Here is a 20,890-nt window from a genome sequence, read left to right on the forward strand (position 1 = left end):
ATGAATAACACAATGAGACTCGTAAATAGTACTAAAAAGAAACTTAAAACTCAAATAAACTGAATTTTTTATCACATCCCAAACAACCTCTTAATAGAATAAGTGTGCGTTTGGGATTGCTTAAAAAATTATTTTTTTTTTTAATATTCAACTTATTTTTGCTATTATTAATGAGTCTTGTAGTTGCACGATTTTCCTGACCCAAATTCGATTGATCAGGTCCTGGCCCAAAGCGCAACCCACAATAAATATTTGTAGAGGATGGGTCAAAGAACTTGGCCTCAGCGTGTCTATTCAGTCTGATGCATGGGCAATATGGTTGCAGAAAATAAAGACATGAAAATGGATCTCTCCCGTATAAGTTTATTTCTTTTAGTTCCTCATACCGAAATTTTCGTCCCCCTCTTTAAGGGACTCCACTACATTATATAGTTCCCTTCTCTCATCTCAACCCTACACTTGTTGACTATCTAAGCACATACTTGAGTGGCTGTCCCATCAGACGCCTTCATCTCTCCCCATGTGAGTTGCAGAGGCCAAGGCGGTACTGTTCAGGGGTCATTTCCTCATTAATGCGGCCAAGAGGGTGGTTGGGGCGCAATTAATGTGGTGGTAGCTCTCCATGGGATATTTTGGATTTTATTCATTTTATATGTTGGGAGGACGAACCGAAGTGGTTGGGGAGAGTTCCTCGTCTGGGCTTCGTGATGTCCGAGGAGGAGTTACTCCTCGGACAAGTTTCCTTGGCGTTTATGGGATTGAGTAATGCTTCATACGTGGTTTCTTTTCGGACAGGACGCTCCTCGGACAGGCCTGAATTTGGAATAGCCCATTATTTCTGGGCCGGGCCCCACATTAGCCCCTCAAAACTCCGGTTTCTATCTCCCTCCGAGGAGGAAAAGACGGGGTTTTGATATTTTGGGAGAGGGTGGAAATAAGGAGAGCGTGTGGCGCGCGTGCGGACCGTTACTTCTGTCGCGCTGCAATTTACGAGGCGCGGCCATTAACTTCTGGAGGCGTTATGTTCCCTCATCCAACGGTGTGGCGTAGATCGAACGGCTATCGTTTTTTCCCGTATTTTTAGGCAGGAGCGATCTTTTCTCTCTCCTCCTGGCTATATAAGACGTCATAGGGGTTCAGTTTCTTCTTTTATCTGCATTTCACAAACCTTAGAGGCTTCCAGAGAACTCCATCGAACCCCAGAGATACACGAACACTTGCAACCGTTACGCCATCGTAGCCGTTTTTGTGAAGCGTTTCGTCCACGAGAGATTCCCAGGCGCCTCATTGAACGTTTTGTGAAGGTACCAGTACATTTCGTTCATCTTGCTGTTTCAATTTCCTCCTCGGACTCTACTTTTTTTTTCTGAGTCTTTACTTTTGTTCCTCGGTTCAGTCCAGATGGGTAGATTTGAGAAATTAGTTAACACCCCCGCCGCTATGGAAGCCTTTAGGGCTAAATATCACATTCCCCCGAGGGTTGGGCTGCGGTACTGTCCTCTTGAAGGAATATTGACAGATAGGCGTGCGGGAGAAGTCGTTATCCCCATGATTGCCTTCATAGAGGGAGGGATGACACTTCCCATGCGTAGGATTATAAGGGAGTACTTGTTCAACCATAGGTTGACGCCGTACCAATGTGCCCCGAATATGTTCAAGATACTAGGCTGTGTAGATGTCTTAAACGAGCGGATGAATCTAGGCCTTACTTGGCACGATGTGGCTTATCTGTACGAATGTCACCGCCTCGGGGATGAGGGGTATTATCTTAAATCCCGGAGCGAGGACGTTAGGTTGATCTCTTGTCTCCCAATATCCAATAAGACAGTGAAGAATGATTTCCTTATTGCTTCTGGGGAGTGGTTCGACGGTATTCATTGTCCAACTCGGGCAGGAAACCCAGGTGCGGCGTTTCTAGGATCGGTCCCTTTTGGGATAGGATTTAGCATTGAGGGGTTACACTTTTTGCTTTCTTTATAACTGGAAGATTTCGTGGACTAATCCCCTTTTCCTTGATTGTTTGCAGATAAAATTCACGTCGCCCCTCGGCTAAACTTTGTGAACGTGCCAGCGCTGAACTACCTTCTTAAGTCGGAGATCTACGTTTCCGAGGACGGGCAGTTGCGTGCTGCCCATCTGGTTCTGGGCTATCAACCCCTGAGCAGCTCTTTCCAGGCTATCGGTCACGCCATAAGGGCTGGTAGTCCGAGGTTGGCTCGGATTGACGTGTCCAGGGACAGGCTCCTAGCTGAACACGATCTGCCACCAGTTGTGTTGCCCGGTGTTAGAGATCCCTACTTGGCAGAGCAACTACCTCCGCCAAACGAGCCTGGTGCTGCCGCTCAGGTCGAAGAGGAAGCTGAATCACCTCGTCTTTCCCTTGAGGCAGAAATAGACGAGTTTTATTTTGAGGAGGAAGTTCAACAGACCCCCCTGGTGGAATTTTCTGATCCCGAGGGAGAGCGGGACCGACATTCTGCAGTTGGTGTTCCTTCCATCGTTCTCTGCTCGGACGATACTTCGGACGAGGAGGTAGAGCTCATGGCAGAAAAGGGAAAAACTCTAAAAGAGCTGATGGCCTCCCGAGGGAAAGGCCGGTTGCCGAAAGGACAGTCCTCGAAGGCACCAACTCCACCACAGGGCAAGACCCTCCCTCCTGTGGTTCCTACGGACACCTCAGACCTTGGCCTTAAGGTTAATCCGGACTTAAAGAAGAAAAGGCCGGCCGACACTCCTGAGGAGGGCGAGGTGGTTGCCCAACCGACCAAGCAGCAAAAAACCACTCGCGCACCAAGGAGCAGAAGGGGAAACTCCTCGGAGAGTCGAGACGAGGAGACTCTTGCGGATGTACGTGCTACCCCGCGTGTATGGGGCCCCAGATTGGAGCTGGATGGGGTGGCCATTCCCTACAATGCTTCGATCCGAGAGTACAATCGAGGCCGGGTGGGCTACGTGGCCGAGGCCTTAGAGCAGCCCCTACTCCTTCCTCGGGATATGGAGGCTTATAGGCGGTTCTCTCAGCCCGAGATCTTCCTATCCCTTAAAAGGGATCTCGCGATGGTAAGTAATCCTTTTACTGTTTCATTAATTTCTTTGACCTTAGATTACAGCAATCTTGTTTCGTTTGTAGATTACCCAGCAGGTGTTCGTGGCTGAGGAATTTTGCCGTGGTAATAGTAGTCGGGCTGAGGTCGAGAACCAGGCGCGAGCGGAGGTGGAGAAAACCTTGGGGTCCCTCCAGCACGATTACACTGAACTTATGGACAAGTTCAAGGAGTCGGAGAACCGGCGCAAGTCTGCAGAGGCTGGTTTGAAGAGTGCTGAGGCCCAGGCGGAGGACCAGCGCAAGGAGCTGTTCTCGACCCAGATTAACCTTGCCACCGAGAAACAGGCAGTGCAGGATCTCAAAACCGCTCTGCAAAGGGTCGAGGATGAGCTGCGACGGGCCAAAGAGGAGGCCCAACTGATCCGAGAAGCCACAGAGGCTGAGAAGAGTGCCGCACGCCAGCTCGGGGCCGAAGAGACGGAGGCCAGGCTATCCGAGGAAATCCCCGAGGTATGCCGGGAGTATTGCGATATCTCATGGTCTCGTGCCCTCGACGCTACAGGAGTTCCTGCTGACTCGGCGCTGAGACTGCCCGAGAGCATCTTCTATCCTAAAGAGATCCGAGCGCATCCTGATGGTGTTCAAGCTGCCTCTGAGCAGGATCTGGCGACGCCTGATGCTGTTCTTGTGCCCAATATGGCAGATGATCCCGTCGCAGACTCTACCATCGAGGTTCCGCCTCCTCAGCCCGAGCAGAAAGGAGATCCTCCTGCTGAGGCTTAGCCTTCTAGGCTTTTGATCTTTGTACTCTTTCCTTTTTTGACCGAGAGTCGTCCAATTTTCCCGCTCTTTTGTAAGGACCTCTCCTTCTAATGTACTCGGAATATTAATATAAAATGTTCGTTTTGCTTACTATGGATGCACGTCAGTAGCGCTCTTCTTTAAACATTTGCAACTATGTAGATACAGATAAACGGTCAAGATAAAAATGGGTTTTTGGGCTGCGCATCTGAGGGTTGCGATGGTGCCAGACTGCGCGCACGTATTAAAATGGTTCCCTTTAAGTAATGATCTCCCAATCTACCATAAGCAATAATTTCCCCCAAGTCTGTGGCCCGAGGAGCCATGCAGGACTTAGGTTCTGTTTAGAGCTATGAATAGTTGTCTTAAGTATTAATTTCCCCTTAGTCTGTGGTCCGTGGAGCCATGCAGGACTAGGTTCTGTTTAAAACTTATATTAGTAATAATTTCCCCTAAGTCTGTGGTCCGAGGAGCCATGAAGGACTTGGGTTCTGTTTAAAACTATGGATAGTTGCCTTAAGTATTAATTTCCCCTTAGTCTGTGGTCCGTGGAGCCATGCAGGACTAGGTTCTGTTTAAAACTTATATTAGTAATAATTTCCCCCAAGTCTGTGGTCCGAGGAGCCATGCAGGACTTGGGTTCTGTTTAAAACTATGGATAGTTGCCTTAAGTATTAATTTCCCCTTAGTCTGTGGTCCGTGGAGCCATGCAGGACTAGGTTCTGTTTAAAACTTATATTAGTAATAATTTCCCCCAAGTCTGTGGTCCGAGGAGCCATGCAGGACTTGGGTTCTGTTTAAAACTATGGATAGTTGCCTTAAGTATTAATTTCCCCTTAGTCTGTGGTCCGTGGAGCCATGCAGGACTAGGTTCTGTTTAAAACTTATATTAGTAATAATTTCCCCCAAGTCTGTGGTCCGAGGAGCCATGCAGGACTTGGGTTCTGTTTAAAACTATGGATAGTTGCCTTAAGTATTAATTTCCCCTTAGTCTGTGGTCCGTGGAGCCATGCAGGACTAGGTTCTGTTTAAAACTTATATTAGTAATAATTTCCCCCAAGTCTGTGGTCCGAGGAGCCATGCAGGACTTGGGTTCTGTTTAAAACTATGGATAGTTGCCTTAAGTATTAATTTCCCCTTAGTCTGTGGTCCGTGGAGCCATGCAGGACTAGGTTCTGTTTAAAACTTATATTAGTAATAATTTCCCCCAAGTCTGTGGTCCGAGGAGCCATGCAGGACTTGGGTTCTGTTTAAAACTATGGATAGTTGCCTTAAGTATTAATTTCCCCTTAGTCTGTGGTCCGTGGAGCCATGCAGGACTAGGTTCTGTTTAAAACTTATATTAGTAATAATTTCCCCCAAGTCTGTGGTCCGAGGAGCCATGCAGGACTTGGGTTCTGTTTAAAACTATGGATAGTTGCCTTAAGTATTAATTTCCCCTTAGTCTGTGGTCCGTGGAGCCATGCAGGACTAGGTTCTGTTTAAAACTTATATTAGTAATAATTTCCCCCAAGTCTGTGGTCCGAGGAGCCATGCAGGACTTGGGTTCTGTTTAAAACTATGGATAGTTGCCTTAAGTATTAATTTCCCCTTAGTCTGTGGTCCGTGGAGCCATGCAGGACTAGGTTCTGTTTAAAACTTATATTAGTAATAATTTCCCCCAAGTCTGTGGTCCGAGGAGCCATGCAGGACTTGGGTTCTGTTTAAAACTATGGATAGTTGCCTTAAGTATTAATTTCCCCTTAGTCTGTGGTCCGTGGAGCCATGCAGGACTAGGTTCTGTTTAAAACTTATATTAGTAATAATTTCCCCCAAGTCTGTGGTCCGAGGAGCCATGCAGGACTTGGGTTCTGTTTAAAACTATGGATAGTTGCCTTAAGTATTAATTTCCCCTTAGTCTGTGGTCCGTGGAGCCATGCAGGACTAGGTTCTGTTTAAAACTTATATTAGTAATAATTTCCCCCAAGTCTGTGGTCCGAGGAGCCATGCAGGACTTGGGTTCTGTTTAAAACTATGGATAGTTGCCTTAAGTATTAATTTCCCCTTAGTCTGTGGTCCGTGGAGCCATGCAGGACTAGTCTGTGGGATAGTTGGAGCCATGCAGGACATGCAGGGTTCTGTTTAAAACTTATATTAGTAATAATTTCCCCCAAGTCTGTGGTCCGAGGAGCCATGCAGGACTTGGGTTCTGTTTAAAACTATGAATAGTTGTCAGTAGCCCAGCAAGCAGCGGATAATCATGAAAGAAAACGTGTGCTAAGCCATTCTCATTAATAATAATATCTTCTGAGGTTATTTACATTCCATGGTCGAGGTACAGCTTTTTCATCTAAATCTTCTAGGTAATAGGCGCCTATTCCGGCCACGGATGTGACACGGTATGGTCCCTCCCAATTGGGCCCCAACTTGCCCCAAGAGGGGTTCTTTGCGCTGCCAAGAATCTTCCTCATTACGAGATCACCTGGCCCCAGAGGCCGTGGTTTGACGTTAGCATCATACCCTTGTCTCAGCTTCTGGTGATAATAGGCCACATGAATCATCGTTTTTTCCCTTCTTTCTTCGGCTAGGTCCAGACTCCGTTCCAATAACTCGTCGTTATCGCTTGGGGTAAACGATCTAGACCTCAGTGTGGGAAAGTTGTTCTCAATCGGGAGCACGGCCTCAGCCCCGTAAGTCATCGAGAAGGGGGTCTCACCGGTCGATCGTCGCGGCGTCATCCGATAAGTCCATAAGACATGGGGGAGTTCTTCTACCCATCGCCCCTTCGCCTCGTCCAACCTCTTTTTCAGTCCGTTCACTATGACCTTGTTCACGGCTTCGACCTGCCCATTTCCCTGAGGGTAGGCGGGGGTGGAATATCGGTTGATGATTCCAAACTCGCGGCAATACTCCCTAAAGTTTTTACTGTCGAACTGCAGACCATTGTCGGAAATGAGTGTACGCGGGGTCCCGAAGCGGGTGATGATGTTCTTCCAGATGAATTTTTGGGTGTCCACGTCCCTAATGTTGGCCAATGGTTCAGCCTCCACCCATTTAGTGAAGTAGTCTGTTCCGACTATTATGTATCGCTTGTTCCCTGCGGCCTTGGGGAAGGGTCCAACTAGATCAAGGCCCCATTGTGCGAACGGCCATGGACTCGAGAGGGGGTTGAGAACTCCTCCGGGTTGGTGGATATTCGGGGCGAATCTTTGGCACTGATCGCACTTCTTAGCGTATTCTTGGGCCTCTCTCTGCATGTTTGGCCACTAGTACCCCTGGGTAAGTGCCCTGTGCGCCAGCGATCTCCCTCCGGTATGACTTCCACAAATCCCCTCGTGTAACTCCTCAAGCAGAGATTCGGATTCTTCCGGGTGTACACAGAGTAGGTACGGTCCAGAATAGAAGCGCCGATATAGTTTGTGGTCCTCTGACAGCCAAAACCGAGGAGCATTCCTTCGTATCTTCTCGGCTTCCAATTTCTCTTCCGGCAAGACGTCGTTTTGAAGGAAGTTCTTTATGGGATCCATCCAGCTATGACTCTTTCTGATCTGATGGACTCTGGCAAGGCCTCTACTGATGGGACTTGCCTGGGCTAGATCTTCAACCAGGATAACTCGCGGCAGATTATGTGCCGAGGACGTGGCGAGAGTGGCCAGCGAGTCCGCATGGGTGTTGCCACTCCTGGAAATGTGTGTCAGATTGAAGGACTCAAAATTCGTCTGCAGCCGCTTGACTTGTCCCAGATACTCTTGCATCCTAGTATCTCGGGCTTCCAGCTCACCCATCACCTGTCCGACTACCAGTCTGGAGTCCGAGAACGCTTCTATCATTTTTCCGCCCAACCTTTGAACCATCGTCATCCCTTGAAGTAAGGCTTCGTATTCGGCTTCGTTGTTCGTAGCCGAGAATCCGAGCCTTAATGATTTTTCAATGGCAGCACCGTCCGGGGATATTAAAACTATCCCAACTCCTGACCCTCTCTGATTGGCTGCGCCATCTACGTAGATCTTCCAATTCGTGTTTCTCCCTGTTGAGATCGCACCAACCGACTTCCCATCCATGTCCCTCTTCTCGGTTATTGTTTCTATGGAGGGCTCAGCAAACTCCGCTACCAAGTCTGCGAGGACCTGCCCTTTGATGGAGGATCTGGGCATATATTTTATATCAAAGGCTCCCAAGAGCGCACTCCACATGGCGATTCTTCCTGTATAGTCAGCGCTTCGAAGCACTGCTCGGAGGGGAAGCTGAGTCAGAACGATGACCGTGTGCGCCTGAAAGTAATGAGGAAGTTTTCGGGTTGCATGCACTATTGCCAGAATTGCCTTTTCTAAAGGTAGGTATCGCACCTCGGCCTCATGTAGTGATTTGCTCACATAGTACACCGGTCGCTGCACCCCATTATCATCCCGTATTAGTACCAGGCTTACAGCGTGGGGAGCTACGGCGATGTAGGCAAACAGCACCTCATCTGCCTCAGGGCTGGACATGATGGGTGGTCGGGACAGGTAGTCTTTAAGTTGCTGGAAAGCCTGAACGCAATCCTCCGACCATGCAAACTCTTTCCACTTGTTTATCAGGAGGTAGAAAGGCCGACATCGATCCGCCGATCTCGATATGAACCGGTTCAATGCCGCAATCATACCAGTGAGCTTCTGTACTTCCTTCGGATTCCGAGGTGCCTGTAGGCTATTAATGGCTTTGATTTGATCGGGACTTACTTCTATTCCCCTGTGGGTGACCATATACCCTAGGAATTTCCCAGACCCGACCCCGAATGAACATTTGGAGGCATTCAGCCGCAACCGGTGCTCCCTTAATATGGTGAAGATTGTTCCGAGGTCCTTCACGTGCTCGGACGCCCTTCTACTCTTGACGACCATATCATCTATATAAACCTCAATAATCTTGCCCAGTTGTGGTTCAAACATCCGAGTCATCATTCTTTGGTAGGTTGAGCCTGCGTTCTTTAGCCCAAACGGCATCACCTTGTAATGATAGTTTCCGATGGGCGTCATGAAAGCCGTTTTCTCCTGGTCCTCTAGCGCAAGGGGTATCTGATGATAGCCTTGGAAGGCGTCTAGGAAGCTCATTCGAGGGTGCCCCACGGTTGCATCCACCAATCGATCAATTCGGGGTAGGGGGAATGGGTCCTTTGGGCATGCCTTGTTCAGGTCCGTGAAGTCTACGCAGACCCTCCATTTCCCTGTCTTCTTCTTTACCACCACCGTGTTTGCCAGCCACTCTGGGTAAAAGACCTCTTTGATAGCCCCCGCTCTTTTTAGCTTTGCCACTTCGTCTTTTACGGCACTAGCATGTTCCTTTGAAGGGCGTCGGGGTGGCTGCTTCTTCGGAGTGGAAGAGGGGTTGACGTTCAGGTGGTGACAAATAAGGCTGGGATCGACGCCCGGGGTGTCGTAGGCTTCCCATGCGAACACGTCGACATTTTCTCTAAGAAATCCGACCAGTTCCTCCTTTTCTTGAGAGGGCAATTCCGAGCCGACCAGAAAGAACTTCTCCGGGTCGTCGTTGACAGCGATTTTATCTAAACTTTCACACCCTATCTCCTCGGCCAGTTCGTCGTCTTGCTCTGCCGAGGCGGCTGATTGCTATAAACTTTCAGGGGCCGAGGACTCGGCATGGGGCCGATGTAAGACGGCGGCCACCATACACTGCCTGGACACGGCCTGATCTCCTCGGATCTCTTCCACTTGTCCTTTGGATGGGTATTTCACCTTCTGATGAAGTGTGGAGGTTACGGCTTCCAGGGCGTGGATCCATGGCCTGGCGACTATCGCGGTGTAGGGTGAGTAAACGTCGACGACGATAAAATTCACTTCCACCACCTCCGTCCCAGTCTGTATGGGTAGTCGGATTTGTCCTTTTGGCGTAACCATTCTTCCCTCGAAGCTAAGAAGGGGGGAGTCATAAACTGCCAAATCTTCTGGCTTCAGGTTCAGCCCCTTGTATAGATCAGGGTACATTATCTCTACTGCACTTCCCGAATCCACCAACACCCTTTTCACGTCAAAGCCCCCAATCCTCAGAGTGACCACCAAGGCATCATCGTGAGGTTGAATAGTTCCTCTCTTATCCTCATCCGAGAACCCCAGTATCAAAGAGCTTCCCTTTTTTGACCTTTTGTGTTCCCTCTGCCTGCTCCCGGAGGGGAGCCGATCAACAGCTAACACCCTGGGGATGGGTGGTCCCGTTCTTCCTGGTGCAGCGAAGATGACATGTATCGTCCCGGTGGGTGGTCTTAAGGTCACGTCCTTTCGAGGTTCTTGTGTTGCTTGGCCGGTGTGGCCGCTCGATAGGTGCAGCAGGTGACGTAACTTTCCTTCTCGGACCAACTGATCCAGATGATTCCACAGATTCCTGCAGTCCTCGGTAGTGTGCCCATGGTCTTGATGATAGTGGCAGTACAGGTTCTGGTTACGTTTGGAAGGTTCTCCAGCCATCTTTCCCGGCCACCTGAAATAGGGTTCATCTCTTACTTTCTCCAGTACCTGTTGTACGGGCTCTCTGAATATGGCATTCACTGTTTGTGGGTTACTCTGCCCAGCCTGTCGCGAAAAATCTCTCCTCGGCTGACCATGATTGTGCCGTTCCGACCTGAAATCATTTGCTTTGGGGTGGATAACCTTCTCCTTCCCCCTCCCTTGCAGCTGATCTTCCTCCACTCTTTTGTACTTGTCTATCCTATCCCTCAACTGATCAACGTTGGCAACCGGTTTGCCAGTGAGGGATTTCCTTAAGCCATGGTCGGTGGGGAGGCCGCTTTTGAATGTGCTGATAGCGACAGTATCGTGGTTATCATCCAGGTCATTATATACTTCCCAGTATCTATCGGAGTATGCTTTCAGAGTCTCTCCCTCGTGCATGGACAAGGACAATAGCGAACCGAGGGGCCTGGGGACTCTGGTGTTGGTGATAAAGCGAGAGCAGAAATCCCGAGTGAGCTGCTTGTAAGAGCTTATGGAATTTGTCTTCAGGCCGTTGAACCATCTCATCGCCATTGATCCCAAGCTGGACGGGAAGATTTTACACATAAGGGCCTGATTTTGCGAGTAGATCGCCATCTTTTGGTTAAATTGACTCACATGCTCTACCGGGTCTGATCGACCGCTATAGATGGCGAACGCCGGTTGGTTGAACCGTCGAGGCAGCTCAGCCCCTTCAATTCTATACGTGAAGGGGGACCTTGAAACCTGATCCAACGCCTTCTTCATGGCGTCGTTTCTCGAACCCTTACTAGATGAGCTCTCATACTTCCGCACAGGGCGTAGTTCCTTTTCGTAGGTAAAGGTTTCACTTGGGGGGGTCCTTGACCTCCGTCGGTAACTCACATCCTCCGCATTAGAGGACTTGTCTGAGTCTGAAGGAGATCGCCTTCGCTGTGCTAGTCGTAACTTCCTCTTCAGATCATCTATCTCTCGCTGCATGGCCTGGTGACTATTTCGCTTCTGGGACACGTGACTACCTATCTGAGTGTGACTCTGGCTTGTCCGGATAGTATGCACACTTCCCTCACGATTTCCCCTGCGGCCTGTGTCACGCCCCAAACCCGATACTCGGATTTGTGACCATGACCGGCATGCTAATATCAAGCCTAAACCTGATATTAACAAGAACCAACTTAAACTTTTACAAAACTTTTCCAAAAGCTTCTCTTTTTATTTTCAGAATAATTTTGTTGTTTCATTACTTCTTGATATCACTTTTCACTTCATAGTCAGAGCATCTACATTGTACTCAAAATATAACATAACCCACCAATCATTTAATTTCCACACTTTCACGTAATACATCTCTTAATACTTTAAGGTATACAACTTTCCTTAGATCCTAAAACACACAATACTACAAAGCTAAACATCAATTTGCTAATTTAGGATCTATACATATAAACTAAAACCAGCTCCTTCCAAAACTCGACTAAGGCTCCCTCTGCTCCAAAATAAAACCTGCTAACTGAAAGAGTGGAAGGGGTGAGCTACACAGCTCAGTAAAGGTAAGATATATGAGAATTCAATAAGGATGCATGTAAATCAAATCATTTCATTCTATGCATAATCAAATAGGAGAACAGCTTTCCATGCATAGTATTTTATACTATTCAGAATAATAATTTATACGCTTTTCATAGGAAAATAATTGTTCTCCTTTTTCTTATCAGCTTGATATTACCAAAACCTTTCGGATTAAACTTCTATCATTTTCTACAAAGTCACCACATATATTCTCATTACAAAATAATCATTTTAACGTAAATCAATTATTCGGCAACTTTGTATTAAACTAGAAACATCTTGACCCAATAAGAAAACCTTTCTTTATAAACCTCTTCTCATAGAATACTATAACTTTCATGATCAGAAAACTTAACATTTCATAAAAACAAATATCTGATACTTTTAAACATAAACTTGTACTTTTATCAGAAACTTTACTTTTATAGCATAACAGAACTTCAGAAACTTTTATTTTTAATGAACAGCTTTTCTTTTCATTAGAAACTTCTTCTTGCCATGAGAGCTTTGACTTTTCACAATGCATTTAAACAAAATAATTCTCTCATGATTAATAACATAACATAGCTGTTCATAACATATTGGTTAGTCCATGTCTGATAAGCTGTACAGAGAAGGCCTCATCACATTTGGAAAACCTCATGTGCATGATATTGTCCCCTTTGAGAGGCCTGATGACACATCTCCTCCAGGTTTTGTTCCTCCCCGCCGTCCGTACACATTGGGGAGAAGGCCTTAGTCAGATTAGAGTTACGGGCAACCCCATTTCCTCTACTTTAAATGGCCTAGAGTTACGGGCAGCCCCATTTCCTCTACTTTATATGGCCAAACAGATAACATATTTCCATGGAAAGCCAATAATTAACCCCTACTGGCTGAGTTCAAATTATCAGAGGACATAACCCGAAAACATTTCATACTTTACATCATACTGAAATTTCTTATTTTGCATAACATTTCATAATAATAGCATTTCCATTCTTTTCATTAAACATCATGTTCGTGGAATCAATAATAGCATCAATATGCTTAAATCATATACATAAGTTTTTCGAAGGCTCACAAACATATCATTGTCAGAATAATGATTACATGCCATATCTCTAATCAAAAACATTTTAATGCATAACATACTTTAAAATAACCTCATGACTTACCAAATGCTCATATAACTTATCCCTTACCTGAAAGCAGAGGAACCGAAAGCCTACAGTCGACGGAGCTTAAACTTGGATATTGGTAACACCTAAACCATAAATCAAAGCTTATTACTATCTATAATTCCTTGTCATAGACTTACACATTCATCTCAAAGCCTATCTCTTAGAATCAAGGAAGTCCTAATCCCACCTCAAAGAGGTTCCCACAAACACAAAATGCATTCATCAAACCACATGATGTACTAAATCATAGAGAAACCAATTCATAAAATTTATATATGATTCTAACATACCAAAGGATGAGCATATAAAATTATAGCTCAAAACATTCATCTTAACTTTAGAATTTAAATCCTCAAAGTTAGGCATGTCCCTTACTGTTCACTGTGCTATTCCAGCAGCATATGCCCCATTTGTAAAATACAAACGGGCTGTCCAAACACATCCAATTGTCATGAAATTTTACATAACTACTCCTCTGTATGTCCAGTATAAACCATAAAAATTTCGGAGTCAAAGCATAAACCCATAAATTACTAAAAATCACACAAGACAGCATACTCAAATCTGTCCTGTCAGAAATTCATGCAAATTATAAATTAAGCCATTATTTTTATGTTCATCCAAATGCTGTGAGACCAATTCAATAACAACCAAAAGTGTCTTAAGTTTCATAGTAATTATCCCTAGCATCCAAATTCACTATATAAAATTTAATACATAATTTAACATGCATGAACACAGAATCTGTCACAGTGACAGCTTCAGAACATATTCTTACAAAATCATCAACAAATAGCAATAAGCCTTAATTTCATTTGGGTATTTTTATACACTCATTAGACATGTTATAAAACACTTTCATACAGTCATTTAACCATAATATCATTAAACCTTCAAATCACTAAAACAGAATCACCAATTCAACTTCCAAAAACAGAGCAGAGAACAAAGAGGGAAAGTAAGCAAACAATTATACTATCCAAATACACAAAATCAGATGAGGTTTAATTACTTACCCACACACTTTGAAGATGAAACCTTAAGGCTAATTGTTTAATTCCTTCTTTAAAGAAACTAGAATTTTTGGTGAGAAAGGAAGAGAGATGTTGCCGTGTAAGAAGGGAAGAGGAAAGAAGAACAAAGAAAGGGGAGAAAGGAGTAGAGAAAGAGGAAAGTGAGCTGCTGGACTTCAGATGCAGCAAAATAAACATAAGTCAAATTGACTTTAGGTGTGGGGTACGTGTATGGCTAGGGAAAGAAATATCCCACCCACTTTCAACTTTCTTGCATTCACACAACTTTCTTGCATTCACACTTATATATATATATATATATATATATTATTTGCATTCACACTTAGTTTTTTCTTTGCATTCACACTCATTTACAAATAATAATTTCACTTTACACACACACATATATATATCCTTACCTTTATAGAGTTATATCCATCACATTAAAAGAGCATATATGTTCTATAATATCTCATGCATCATACATAGTTAAAACACCAACAACTATAAATATATATATATATCTCATAACTTAACCACTAAATATAGTTTTGCACATACTAAATATGTACTTATAATACAAATAGCCATTTCAATTATTTATAATCTTTAAAATTCTTATTCAATGACATTATAAAATAATATATTTATTAAATGCTTTGTAAGTAAGTGGCTTAAAATATTAATAACACTTAACCACTTAAACACATAGTTTAATTATAAAAATTGGGTCGGGGTGTTACAGCCTGGGTTGACGGGATTATTTTGCCTCTGGGACTCGGCGGGTTGTGTCTGTTGGGAGTTAGCCTGGTGAGGATTCTCCTGGTGCGGACCTAGTTCTGCCATGCTTGACCGTTGTGCTAGCTGATGCTCTAGTTCTTCCCACAGACGGCGCCAATTGTAGTTGCACGATTTTCCTGGCCCAAATTCGATTGATCAGGTCCTGGCCCAAAGCGCAACCCACAATAAATATTTGTAGAGGATGGGTCAAAGAACTTGGCCTCAGCGTGTCTATTCAGTCTGATGCATGGGCAATATGGTTGCAGAAAATAAAGACATGAAAATGGATCTCTCCCGTATAAGTTTATTTCTTTAGTTCCTCATACAGAAATTTTCGTCCCCCTCTTTAAGGGACTCCACTACATTATATAGTTCCCTTCTCTCATCTCAACCCTACACTTGTTGACTATCTAAGCACATACTTGAGTGGCTGTCCCATCAGACGCCTTCATCTCTCCCCATGTGAGTTGCAGAGGCCAAGGCGGTACTGTTCAGGGGTCATTTCCTCATTAATGCGGCCAAGAGGGTGGTTGGGGCGCAATTAATGTGGTGGTAGCTCTCCATGGGATATTTTGGATTTTATTCATTTTATATGTTGGGAGGACGAATCGAAGTGGCTGGGGAGAGTTCCTCGTCTGGGCTTCGTGATGTCCGAGGAGGAGTTACTCCTCGGACAGGTTTCCTTGGCGTTTATGGGATTGAGTAATGTTTCATACGTGGTTTCTCTTCGGACAGGACGCTCCTCGGACGAGCCTGAATTTGGAATAGCCCATTATTTCTGGGCCGGGCCCCACAAGAGTATAATTATTTTTTTTAGAAAAATGTTTTTCTTTTTGTAGAAGAAAAGATAACTAAAAGAAGGTTTTCAAGAGTTTTTCTTTTTGAAAAGATTTGAATTACAAATCCCATTATTTTTGTGTAAAAGCATGCATGTGGAAAAGTTGAAAAGATTCTTACAAAGGGGTTCATGGGTTTTTATTTTTGAAAGAAAGAGTTTGGGTTCTAAGACAATTCCCATTATTGTTATGCAAAGACAAATCCCATGATTTTTATGCAAAGACAAATTTCTTTTGGAAATTTTGCTTGTTCAAAAGATCTTTTTTTTTTTTTTTTTGTGGAAGAAATTCCAACTTGATAAAAGAAATTTTTTTGAAAACATTTTTTTTCAAAAAAACTAACTTGATTTTTCAGATTTTTAAAGAAAAAGAAAATATTTTTTGAAAGCATTTTAGTAAAATGGAATTTTTGAAAAAGCATTTTTTTGAAGGAAATTTTTAAAAGAATTTTTTTTGAAAGACTTTATTTTAAAAGAAACATCTTTTGAAAGAAAGGGGGAAAAAGATTTTTTTTTGAAAAGCATTTCCTTAGAAAAGTATGTAAAAGATTTGTTTTACCCAAGAAACTTTAATTTATGGCAACGTTATTGATGAGAAAAATAGAGAGCAACAATAATAAAAGTGCTATATATATAAAGACAAGTAAAGTAAAGTGCTGAAATTTAAATAGCAAAGAAAGTAAAGTTCTGAAATTTAAATAATGTTAAAATAAAGAGCTGGAATTTAAATGACAATAAAATAAAGTGCTGGAAAAATAACTGACTTTAAAATAAAGAGCTTGAAATTTAAAGTGCTGAAATATTATAAAGGTTCATTGAAAAAAAAAGGTTTTTTTAGAAATCCCTCTTAAATAAACCTTCATCTCTTTCAAGCCCTGTGGCATATGGGCTCTTCACCAAAAAGAGATGGGAATTCTAAGCCATCAACCATCCTTAAGATGACATACCCATATGGTGCCTTACTTGAGGTTTAAGACCCATTTAAAAGAGATGAGTAGAAAATCTTTTTTTTTAGGTGTCTAGATAGTAGTATATATATATATATATATAGAGAGAGAGAGAGAGAGAGAGAGAGAGAGAGAGATACGCCTGGTATAACTTTTAAAAAGTTACACATTTTTTATACCGTAGATCCTTAAAAGATCTAGCGGTTAAAAAAAATATCATTAAATGTTATTGTTTGTTTAGACCCCTTAAAATAGATTGTTTAAACCTAGTGAATTAGCCAAGTAGTTTCTTAGGTTAATTATGAGATTTAGGTTAAACAGCAAAATATCATATTATGCAATGTGGAAAAATAAATAAGACAACGATATGATTACTTAGGAAAACCAATAAAACAAACCGTTTTAAGGTAAAAACTTTGGGAGGATTTGACTTAACTATCCTCAAGGTAAACAAATCCACTAGAAAGAATTGAAGTTTACAAAAGATTTAATCTAAAATCTGATGCTACCTCTAGTAGAACTTACTAACATGATTACATTCAACTCCGACTCTACGGACTCTTCTCTCTTGGATTTATCGAACACAAGCTCCCACTTCCCACTCAAAGGTTTAGATCACCAGTTGTTGATCTTGTAGCAGTAACTAGATTCCACCAGCACTTAATTATGGATTTCATTCCGGTAGACACTTGTAGAGTTAGAAGGTTATAGAACCTCACAGATCTTAAAGGAGTAACTCACAAGTCTTCCGAGAGTCTTCAAAATGTAGTTAGAGTTTTCCTTTTATACTTAGAAGTGTTGAACTGAAACCCTAAACATTTTCACGGGTTTGGGGCCAATTTAAATTATGCAGAATTTGATTTATTGTGATTTTTGATCAGTCGGATCTAATTTTCGATCGGTCGAGCTTCATTGAACTTGAACTCTCCTTTCTACAGCTTGAATGTTCTTGAATCTTAATTTGTACAATCTTGAGCAATGTCTAACACCTAATCTAGACATGTTTTTGTTCATGGTTTGCCAACATACACAAAATAGTTATCTAAACATTTAATCCTAAATCTTTATAACCTAACAATCTCCCCCTTTGGCAATCCATGACTAAACACACATACACATGAATTGCTTAACTCAAGAACTACCCCAATTTTACAAAGTGTTGCCTTAATACAATTTTATCGCAATCTAATAACTATTAGTTGCTAAAATAGATAGTAGTTGATGAAAGAATTAACTTGTAAATTCCTGAAACACTGAAAATAAACTATAAACGCATGTGTGGAAAGTACAATATAAATCCAAAACTAAAAATTAAACTTGAATTCACAAAACATAAATAGAAGACAGATATCAAATGAATAACATCACCAATAAACCATCATAGTATCAACAAATCAATAACTTCATGTTTGTGAAACAAGAACAAAAAAAAAAAAAAAAAAAAAGTACATAAAAAATCATCATCATCTACTCTTCCCTTAGCTACAAAACTCTCCCCCTTAAGTACAAGAGCTCTCTCAAACTCTACTCCCCCCTTTTGTTGCATATTGCTAAAGGCAATTATCAAGAATTAGAGGGTGGAGGAGGCGGAAAAGCAACCCTATACTTAGAAAAATCAGCCCTCAAAGCAGCAACCTCAGTAAAATCAGCCCTCAAAGCAACAAATAGAAGGATCCAATTCATCTAGATTTACTTGTCTTTCTCCCCAAATAGACCTATACTTAATCAAGGTTTCAAAAAGTTTTTCCTTTTTAGAATTAGGAAACCTAATATGATCAAATTCAATTATAGGAGCAGAGGTGGACTTGGAAACTTTCAAGGCTTTGGTTTTAAACTTTCTACCAACCTTAGGGGCCATAAAGAAAGGAAAAACACAAAATAGAACACAAAACCAAGGGTAGACTGCATTACAGAGAGATGAGACAAATATAAATATGCAATCTTCAAAATCTATATGATGCATGATGTAGAGACACAAGTGATGCATAAACTAATGCATTAAAAAGTTCAATTTTCTCATAATCTTGAAAATTTGACCCAATTTTTGTAAATCAAAAAACTAATTTAAAAAAAAAAAAAAAGTTGATTAATTGAGCATCACAACAAGTAAAAAAACATGTTATGGACAATCAATTAAACAATAACAAAGGTCAATCTTAGTCAATTTTACCTAATTGAACAAAAACCCCAAATTCCTCAAGAACACATAAACCCTAATTTTGAAAATTTTCACAAATCATGAAAATTTTGAAATTAAAACAAAGGAAACATGTTTATATCATGCATAAACAAAAACCCAATAAACAGATTTGATCAAAACACCTAGAATCATCAAAAACCCTAAAAGTCCTAAGTTCGAAATTTTTGAAAAATTTGATGTTATGCATGTATAAATGTAAAATAATAAAAAAGAAAGGGTAAAAGAGTCTTACCAAATGAAAAAAAAGGAAAACCTATGAAGCTTTGACTTAGAAAAAGACAAAAAAAATTTTGATCTAAGAAGAGGGATCGAGAGGAATTGAAGAGAAAGAGAATAGAGCAAAACTAATCTGTCAGCTGTTATGGCAATGGTAGGGTTGAGATCAACAGTGGTGGGCTTGAGATCGATCGTTGTTGGGTTTGTTTTTGTGGTTGATATCGGTTGGGTTTGTAATGTGGGTCATACCAGTGGCCATTGGCCTCACTCTCTCTTAGCTCTAGTGTGTGGAGTTTTTTGATTAATCTGTAATTGGGTTTGGGGATATGAGAGATTGGATTTTTGCTTTTGGTTGATTGTGGGTGTTTGTTTTGGTTTGGGATGGGTTTTGTGGTAGTTTTGGTCTCATTGGTGGTGGTGGTGGTGGGACGTGGGGGGGGGGGGGGGGTGATGGATGGTGATGCTTGGCATTTGCTTTGTTTTTGTTTTTGTTAATTGTTTAATACAGTTGAGTTTTTTAAAAGATTATTTTAAATTGTGTAATGTTAGAATAGTATATGTGATGTAGAGTATATTGTAAAATACTATGCTAAAATTGAAAAGTAAGTTTTGGTATGTTAAAATGACATTTTGCATAGCATATATGATGCCAATGCTCTTAACAACTAAAAAAGCTATTTTATCTATTTTAACACCTCATTTTATATTAAAGCTAACATCAAATATTCTATTCATTTACTACTTAACTCTAACTCTCTCTCTCTCTCATATAACCTTTTTAAATTTTTTTTAAAATTTATTTTTATTTTTATTTTTTAACACATAGCTATAGTAAAAGGCCAAAGATTGTAGTTTACTATAGCTAGGGGTGAGCAGTGACTAAACCTCACCAACAAAACCGAGCCTCACTGACCAAATCGCACCGAACTTTGGGCCAATTGAAGGAGCCGATGTCGGAGAATTGAACCTAGTGACCCTTTCGATGTCAATGCAGTGACACAATTGGAATTGATTTTTGAAACCAACCTACAAACCATATCGACCGATTCATAGATAAATATAGAAATAAGGGAAAAAAAGGGAAAAACATTCTTAAAGCTAACTTCCAATATTCTATTCATTTACCACTTAACTCTCTCTCTCTCTCTCTCTCTCTCTCTCTCTCTCTCTCATATAACTAATGTTTTTTGTGTTTAATACATAGCTATAGTAAACGGCCAAAGATTGTAGTTTACTGTAGCTAGGGGTGAGTAGTGACTAAACCCCACCGACAAAACCAATCCTCACTAACCAAATTGCACTGAACTTTGGGCCGACCAAAGGAGCCGATGCCAACGAATGGAACCTGATGACCCTTCCAACGCTGATGTGGTGACACAATCGGAATTGATTTTCTAAACCGACCCACAAACCATACCGTCATATTCATATAGAGATAGAAATAAGGGAAAAAAGGGAAAAACATTCTTAGTAAATAACTAGAAAGAAATCCTCCTTATGTCACCAAAACTATGCTGCAACCACATCTATTTTTTTGCCCAAGCCTCTAGTTTTCTGCTCAAATCTGCCCTAATTTTGTTCAAATCTACCTCTTGCACTTGCTAGATACGTAGCTCTAAGTGGTACAGTACAGATCTCTCCCTCTCTATGTGACGGCGCAGTTATCTCCATGTATTTTTTTTTTCTTTTGTTTGCATAATACTATCTTGTGATTTTGAATATACTCTGTTTACTTCTTCTTCTTCTTCTTTTTTTTATTTTATTTTATTTTTTTTATTTTTAAATTTTAGCAAAGAGTACTCTGTTTACTAAGTATATTTGATTGAAGTTGACGGAAATATCTAAGCCTTTATGGTTTACATGGATTACACTTTATAGCT

Source organism: Quercus lobata, chromosome 10 (genome assembly GCF_001633185.2).
Source record: "Quercus lobata isolate SW786 chromosome 10, ValleyOak3.0 Primary Assembly, whole genome shotgun sequence".
NCBI classification, from domain to species: domain Eukaryota; kingdom Viridiplantae; phylum Streptophyta; class Magnoliopsida; order Fagales; family Fagaceae; genus Quercus; species Quercus lobata.